The following is a 9,184-nucleotide window of genomic DNA, read 5'->3' as shown; positions in this document are numbered from 1 at the left end:
AGGTACCATAATTGAGGCCCTCAATGAACCTCCTAACTATATCCCTCTCAGTAGGGACCAAAAACACTACATGACAAGTAAACTCCGTGAACCTCATCTCCACAGTCAAGCTCTCCTAGTGTAGATGCTCAAACTCACTGCGCAACTCATCTCAGCGAGTCTGTGGTATGAACTTCTCCAAGAAGAGAAATGAAAACTGAGACCAAGTAAGTGGTGTTGGACCAGCTCGCCTACTCAACTCATAAGTCTGTCACTACCTTTATGATGGTCCTGTAAACTAGAAAGTAGTAAAGTCAACCCCATTAGAGTTCACACCCAATGTGCGAAGAATCCGATGAAACCGATCAAGGAAACCCTATGAATCCTCAATAGGCTCTTCACTTAAATGAGAAGGATGAAGTCTCTGAAATCTCTCTAGCCTCTTCTGCTCCTCAACAGTCAAGGAAGGTCTAAACTCAGGCTGAACCAAAGGGGTTGGCTGCACAGGCAGAACCCTCGATGTCTGATAACCACGAACCAACTGCTCTATTGTACATGCAGTAGAAGTTTGGGCTCCTCCCCTAGCCTCGGAGGTATCTGGAGCAACATGGACCATACCCGTCTAAGCCAAACTTGTATACACACTCACAATCTGTGCCAAAGTCTCCAGAAATGCAGGTGTAGCAATAGGTCCCTCCGGAGCCGGACCTAGTCCCACCGGCTCAACATAATTAGGAACCTGCTCCTCGACGGGACCTACCGGTGTCTCCACAGTGGCAGATCTAGCAGGTCCTCTAACTGCGGTGCGTTCTACATCCCTGCTCTACCTAGAACCCGGCCTCTCGCGGCCCTAGCCTGGGGTACTGGTGCTTGCTCAGTTAGTCCATAAGATCATGGTGGATCCTAACCCACTTGCTAGGCAAGCCTATTATATAATAATAATGAAACATTATAACGGATTATAGAATAGATAAATTCGAAAGACAAATAACCATAAATAATGCAAAATCATAATACAACTCCCCAGAATTGGTAACACTGAGTCATAAGCTCTATATTACAAATACAAGTCTGAAATACAGAAATACTTTTTGAACAACAACAACAGTTATTAAACATAGGAAGAGACGTTAGGAATTACGATCAGGAAGCAGCTCTACATCGGTCTCCAAAACTCAGTGAATAGCTTCGCTCACGAAGCTCAGCTGCATCCAACTCCTGAATCTACACAATCAGGTATAGAGCAGTATGAGTACAACAAACCACATGTACTTTGTAAGTATCATGACTAACCACGACTAGGAAGTAGTGGCAAGAATTACCAATGATAGTCACTTAACAACCTACTCAGTTCATAAATATACGAGTACATAGCTGTCATGACCGAATTTCCCCTCCGTGTGACGTCGTGACGGCACCTAATCTCTACAACTAGGTAAGCCTAACATTTGCGGAATAATTAAATAAAAATAAAAATTTAACCAACTATTCAAAAATAAACAACAATCCCAAAACCCGAAACATCGTGAATCATAAACTACAGAAAGAAAAATCTAGTGTCTCTATACATCAGAGTCTAACAAAAGAAAAATACAGAAGATAATGGACATAGGGAAGAGTAGAAGGGGACTCCGAGGTCTGCGGACGCGGCAGATATACCTTGAAGTCTCCAAAGTTGTCCCGGCTCACGGATAGTGCGGCTGATAAGGAGTACCTGGATCTGCACACGAAAAAAATGTGCAGAGAGTAGCATGAGTACACCACAATCAGTACCCAGTAAGTGCCAAGCCTAACCTCGGTCGAGTAGTGACGAGGTCAGGTCAGGGCCCTACTGGTAAATATATAATAAAATAAGATATAATGTAATACCGCAATAAAATAAAGACTAAAATATAACAACAATGAAATCATAGAAGGTAACAACTCAGTACACAGAAACACAACAGGAGATCTCCCGAAGATACCGTCTCGTAGTCCCAAACGTAAATGTACTGTACAGGGGGATCTCTCGGAATACCGGCTCAGTACACAGAAATACAACAGGGGATCTCCCGAGATACCGTCTTGTAGTCCCAAAATAAATATGCAGAGCAGGGGGGGATCTATCGGAATACCGTTTCGTACTCCCAAAGTAAATATGCAGTACAGGGGGGATCTACCGGAATACCATTCCGTAGTCCCAAAGTAAATATGCAGTACAGGGGGGAATCTACCGGAATACAATTCTGTAGTCCCAAAGTAAATATGCAGTACAGGGGGGATCTATTGGAATACCGTTCCGTAGTCCCAAAGTAAATATGCAGAACAAACAATAGAACTAGACAATTACGATGCAAAATCTTACAAATTAGACTAAGTACAAGTCAAGGGAAAACAAGAAAATCAACTAGGCATGCTTCACAGAGTTCAATTAAGCAGCTAAAGCACGTAGACATGCGATATTAGACTAAACAAGATAGCTACACATATTGGGATAGTTCAAATAAGAATGAAGACATGCTAATACTCATTTAAACGGTATGACTCAATTTAAAAGAAGAATAGATTACTACTCAGTAAAATGAGTCGGGGTTTTCATAACAATTAGCCCGTGTACGCACTCGTCACCTCACGTACACGGCGCTCACATATCAAACAGTACCAAATCCTAAGAGGATTTCCCCCACACAAGGTTAGGCAAGCCACTTACCTCGAACCAAGCTCAATCAATCGGTAATAATGCCTTTTCCATGAATATCCGACTCCCAATGGCCCAAATCTAGCCAAAAATAATTACATATCATAAATACAATTATAATAGACTAATCTAATTAATGATATCAAAAGTTTAATAAAAATTACGAAATTCGTCCTATAAAGTCGACCCGGGCCCACCTCTCGAAATCGGAAAAAAAGTCATAAAATACGAACATCCATTCACTCATGAGTCTAACCATATAAAAATTACTCAAATCCGACCATAAATCCCCTTTCAAAACTCCAAAATCTTTGTTGAAGAAGTTTCTTCCAAATTGCTTTCCCAATTTCAACCCCAAAATCCGAAATTAAATGATAAAATCAACAGTAGATTAATGAAATGTAACACAAATCGAATAAGAAATCGTTACCCCAAAGCTCTCTCTACACATCCCTCAAAGAAATCGCAAATTTCCGAGCTCCCAAGTCCAAAAATGGAGAAATGAATCAAACCCTCGAAATTCTCTCTTTTCTGCCCAGCTAACTCGCTCCCGCGACCTCGTCATCGCACCTACGGTGCCGCTTCTGCGGCTAGGACTCTACACCTGCGAGTTTTCAATAAAGCTCCAGAGTCCGCACCTGCACGCCTAAGTCCGCATCTGCGGATGCGCTTCTGCGTCTACTCATCTACTTCTGCGGAACCTTGGGTCCTTCTCATCTCCGCATCTGCGACTACCCTTCCACAGATGCGGCTCTGCTCCTGCGGCTCACTCGTCGCATCTGCAACCACTGACTCCCAGGCCTAAAGGCGCACCTACGATCCCTGCCTCACTTCTGCAGGGTCGCACCTGCGGACTTCTCACCGCAGGTGCGAAAACACCAATACCAGCAAAACTTCAGATTATGCTCAAGTCTAAATTTTCATCCGTTTAACACCCGAAACTCACCTGAGGCCCCCGGGACCTCAACCAAATATACCAACCAAACCTAAAATACCATACGAACTTAGTCGAGCCCTCAAACCACATCAAATAATGCTAAAATCACAATTCATCCTCCGATTCAAACTTAAAGAACTTGAAACTTCCAAATTCGACAACCGATGCCGAAACCAACCAAACCACGTCTGATTGACCCCAAAATTTGCACACAAGTCATACTAAACATTACGAACCTACTTCAACTTTCTGAATCGGAATTCGACCACAATATCAAAAATTCCACTACCGGTCCAAAACTCAAAAAATTCAACTTTCGCCATTTCAAGCCTAAATGAGCTACAGACCTCCAAAACACAACCCGGATATGCTCCTAAGCCCAAAATCATCCAACGGAACCAACAAAACTCCATTCAGGAGTCATCTTCACACAGTTCCGACTACGGTCAAAATCCTAAGACTTAAGCTCCCGTTTTAGGGACTAAGTGTCCCAAAACACTCCGAAACCAAAAACAAGACCTCCCGGCAAGTCACGTAAGCAGAAAACGATGCGGGGGAAACAGTAAATAGGGGATCGGGTCTATTACTTTCAAAATGACCAGCTGGGTCGTTACATCCTTCCTCTCTAAAAATAATCGTTCGTCCTCGAACGAGCATAAAGACATACCTGAAGTGGTGAAAAGATGAGGGTAACGGCTGCGCATAACATGCTCGGTCTCCCATGTTGCCTCCTCGACTGGCTGACCCCTCCACTGAACCTTTGCTGAAGCAATGTTCTTTGACCTTAGCTTTCTGACCTGCCTGTCTAAAATTGCCACTGGCTCCTCAACATAAGATAGATCCTTGTCCAATTGGACTGAGCTGAAATCCAATACTTGAGACGGATCATCGTGATACATCCGGAGCATCGAAACATGAAATACCGGATGAATTCCTGCTAGGTCAGGAGGTAAGGCAAGCTCATAAGCAACCTCCCCAATAAGCCACAACACCTCAAAAGGACCAATAAACCTTGGGCTCAGCTTTTCCTTCTTTCAGAACCTCATAACGCCCTTCATGGGTAAAACCCGGAGCAAGACCTGCTCTCCAACCATGAATGCAACATCCCGAACTTTTTGATCCGTATAACTTTTCTATCTGGACTGGGTTGTGCGAAGTCTATCTTGAATTACCTTAGCCTTCTCCAAGGCATCCTGAACCACGTCCGTACCCAATAATTTGGCCTCGCCCGGCTCAAACCAACCCACTGGGGACCGATACCGCCTACCATACAAAGCCTCACATGGTGCCATCTGAATGTTGGACTGATAACTGTTGTTGTAAGCAAACTCCGCAAGTGGAAAAAACTGATCCCAAACACCCCCAAAATCTATCACACACGCACGGAGCATATCCTCCCATATCTGAATAGTGTGCTCGGATTGTCCATTTGTCTGAGGGTGAAATGTTATGCTCAACTCAACCCAAGTACCCAACTCATGCTGCACAAATCTCCAAAACCGTGATGTAAACTATGTACCCCTCTCAGAGATAATAGATATCGGTACGCTATGAAGCCTGACGATCTCACGGATGTAGATTCGAGCTAGTTGCTTAGAAGAAAAGGTAGTCATCACAGGAATGAAATGAGCCGACTTGGTCAGCCTATCCACAATCACCCAAACTGCATCAAACTTCTGCTGCTTCCGTGGGAGTCCAACAACGAAATCCATAGTGATCTGCTCCCATTTCCACTCAGGAATCTCCAACTTCTAAAGCAACCCATCTGGCCGCTGATGCTCATACTTCACCTGCTGGCAATTTAGAGATCGGGCCACATACTCTACTATATCCTTCATCCTCCTCCACTAGTAATGCTGCCTCATGTCCTGATACATCTTCGCAACACCCGAATGAATAGAGTACCGCGAGCTATGAGCCTCCTGAAGAATTAACTCACGCAAACCATCAACATTGGGCACACATAGCATGCCCTGCATCCTCAATGCACCATCATCTCCCATAGTGACCTCCTTAGCATCACCGTGCTGGACCGTGTCCTTAAGGACAAGTATATGGGGGTCATCATACTGACGCTCCCTGATACGATCATAAAGAGAAGACCTAGATACCACACAAGCCAATACTCGACTCGGCTCAGAAATATCCAATCTCACAAACTGACTGACTAAGGCCTGAACATCCAATGCCATGGGCCTCTCTACTGCGGGTAGATATGCTAAGCTCCTCAAACTCTATGCCCCGCAACTCAAAGCATCGGCCACCACATTGGCCTTTCCAGGGTGGTACAAAATGGTGATAACATAATCCTTAAGTATCTCCAACCATCTCCGCTGACGCAAGTTAAGATCTTTTTGCTTAACCAGATGCTGCAAACTCCGATGATCGGTGTAAATCTCACAAGGAACACCGTACAAATAATGCCGCCAAATCTTCAAGGCATGAACAATAGCTGCTAACTCAAGGTCATGGATAGGATAGTTCTTTTCATGCACCTTCAATTGTCTGGACACGTAGGCAATCCCCCTACCGTCCTGCATCAACACTGCGCCGAGACCAATCTGCGATGCATCACAATATACACTATAAGACCCCGAACCTGTAGTCAATACCAATACTGGGGTTGTAGTCAAGGTTGTCTTGAGCTTCTGAAAGCTCTCCTCATATTCCTCTGTCCACTTGAACGGAGCACCCTTCTGGGTCAGCCTGGTCATAGGTGCTGCAATAGATGAGAAACCTTCTACAAATCGACTGTAATACCCCGCCAAACCAAGAAAACTCCGGATCTCTGTAGCTGAGGACGGTCTGGTCTAACTCTGTACTGCTTCAATCTTCTTCGGATCCACCCGGATCCCCTCACCAGATACTATATGACCCCAAGAATTCCACTGAGTCTAGCTAAAACTCACACTTTGAAAATTTTGCATATAACTTCTTTTCTCTCAAGGTCTGAAGCACAGTCCTCAGGTGCTGCTCATGATCCCCCCGAGTCCGGGAGTACACCAGAATGTCGTCAATAAAGACAATGACGGATGAGTCAAGATAAGACCGAAATACACTGTGCATCAAATGCATAAATGCTGCTGGGGCGTTGGTCAGCCCAAATGACATCACAAGGAACTTGTAATGACCATACCGAGACCTGAAAGCAGTCTTCGGGATATCTGGCTCCCGAATCTTCAACTGATGATAACCTGAATGCAAGTCAATCTTGGAAAACACTCTGGCACCCTGTAACTAATCAAATAGGTCATCAATACGAGGCAATGGATACATGTTCTTCACTGTGACTTTGTTCAACTAGCGGTAATCAATACACATCCGCATAAAACCATCATTCTTCTTCACAAATAAGACAGGAGCACCCCAAGGTGACACATTGGGCCGAATGAAGACCTTATCAAGCAACTCCTGTAACTGCTCCTTCAATTCAGGAGGAGCCATAAGATATGGAGGAATAGAGATGGGCTGAGTGCCCAACAATAAATCAATGCCAAAATCAATATCTTTATCGGCAGTATGCCCGGAAGATCAGCTGGGAACACCCTTTCTCAACCATTCATTGAGCTTTAAGAAATGAAATAACTCTACTAGGAGTATACTCTAAGGTACCTCTCCACTCTAATTGCGGTAAACCTGGCATAGCCAGCGTCATGGTCTTAGCATGACAATCAAGAATAGCATAATGGGGCGACAACCAGTCTATGCCCAAAATAATATCAAAGTCCACCATGTTGAGCAATAATAAATCGGCTCTGGTCTCAAAACCACTAAGAGCAATCAAACACGACCGATACACGCGGTCCACAACAAGAGAATCTCTCACAGGAGTAGACACTTAAATAGGGGAACTCAAAGAATCCCGAGATATGCCCAAATACGGGGCAAAATAAGATGACATATAAGAATATGTAGAGTCTGGGTCAAATAATACAGACACATCTCTATGACAGACCCGGACAATACCTGTAATGACAGAATCAGAAGAGACTGCCTCTGTACGAGCAGGAAGGGCATAATATCTGGCCTGGCCTCCCACTCTAGGGTGACCTCTACCTCCCCGACCTCCACCTCAGGGTGGCTGCACAGGTGGGGTGGCATCTGGTGCTGTAATCGTAGCCTGAGGACCCGATGGAGCATGTTGTTGCTGAGACGTTTGTGGAGGTGCGCCCCTCCTAAGTCTGGGGCAAATCCTCACCACATGGCGAATGTTGCCACATTCAAAACAACCTTGATACTGACGTGGCTGTGGGAATTGTGCAGTATGGTTACCTTGAGACCCATGAACACCTGAAACACTTTGCAAAGCCTGAAATGCAAATTGAACTGTCTAACCCACAAAACCTCTACCATGTCGCACCCTACCTCCAAAATAAGGACCAGTGGATCTCCCCGGTCTACGAGGTCTCCTCGTCTCCCTGTACTCTCTCTCATGACCTCGCTTGTCCTCTCTCTCCTGGACTCACCTGTCCTCTACCCGGTGAGCGATCCCTACCACCTACTGAAATGGGACCACAGGTTGTGTCGCCATGACACCTGGAATCTGACCAACATGAACTCGCTACTCTGGAGTGTGGACGGCGGGAGTCTATGTCCCTTCCCTAGTCTGTGAAGTAGCTGGTACAACCGGAATCAACCTCGCCTGAACCAATGTACCAAACATGGTTAGGAACTGTGCTAAGGTCTGCTGAAGTCCGTAGGTAATAGCAGGCGCCTCCGGTACCTGCCCCCCAACTGGAGCTACTGGCACCCCCTCAACTGCTGCTCTGGTAGGTACTCTAGTTGCGATGTGCGCTACTCATCCGCCTCTGCCTCTGTCTCTGCCTCTAGCGACACCTACTCCGGGAGCAGCGTCATCGATATCTACAATTCGTGTCCTCACCATCTGTGAGAGAATAGAATGCAGAAGTCTAAAATTTTTGAAGTCAATAATTTTTGCACGACAAGGAATCAAGTAGTGAAATTTTCCTAACAGTTCCATAGCCTACCGAAGATAAGTACAGACGTCTCCATACCGATCCGTGAGACTCTAATAAATCGGTTTCTGACTCACGACACCTATGAACCTAGAGCTCTGATACCAACTTGTCACGACCCAATTTCCCCTCCGTGTGACATCATGACGGCACCTAGTCTCTACAACTAGGTAAGCCTAACATTTGCGGAATAATGAAATGAAAATATAAATTTAACCAACTATTCAAAAATACACAATAATCCCAAAACCTGGAACATCGGGAATCACAAACTACATAAGGAAACATCAAGTGTCTCTACACATCAGAGTCTAACAAAAGAAAAATACAGAAGATAATGGACATACGGAAGAGTAGAAGGGGACTCCGAGGTCTGCCAACGCAGCAAATATACATTGAAGTCTCCAAAGCTGTCCCGGTTCACTGATAGCACGGCTGATAAGGAGCACCTAGATCTGCACACGAAAAATATGTGAAAAGAATAGCATGAGTACACCACAATCAGTACCCAGTAAGTGCCAAGCCTAACCTCAGTCGAGTAGTGACGAGGTCAGGTCAGGGCCCTACTTATATATATAAAATAAAGCAAGGCAAGAATAAAATATCGCAGTAAAA

Source organism: Nicotiana tabacum, chromosome 15, assembly GCF_000715075.1.
Source record: "Nicotiana tabacum cultivar K326 chromosome 15, ASM71507v2, whole genome shotgun sequence".
Classification (NCBI taxonomy): Eukaryota; Viridiplantae; Streptophyta; class Magnoliopsida; order Solanales; family Solanaceae; genus Nicotiana; species Nicotiana tabacum.
Note: the sequence above shows the minus strand (reverse complement) of the source record.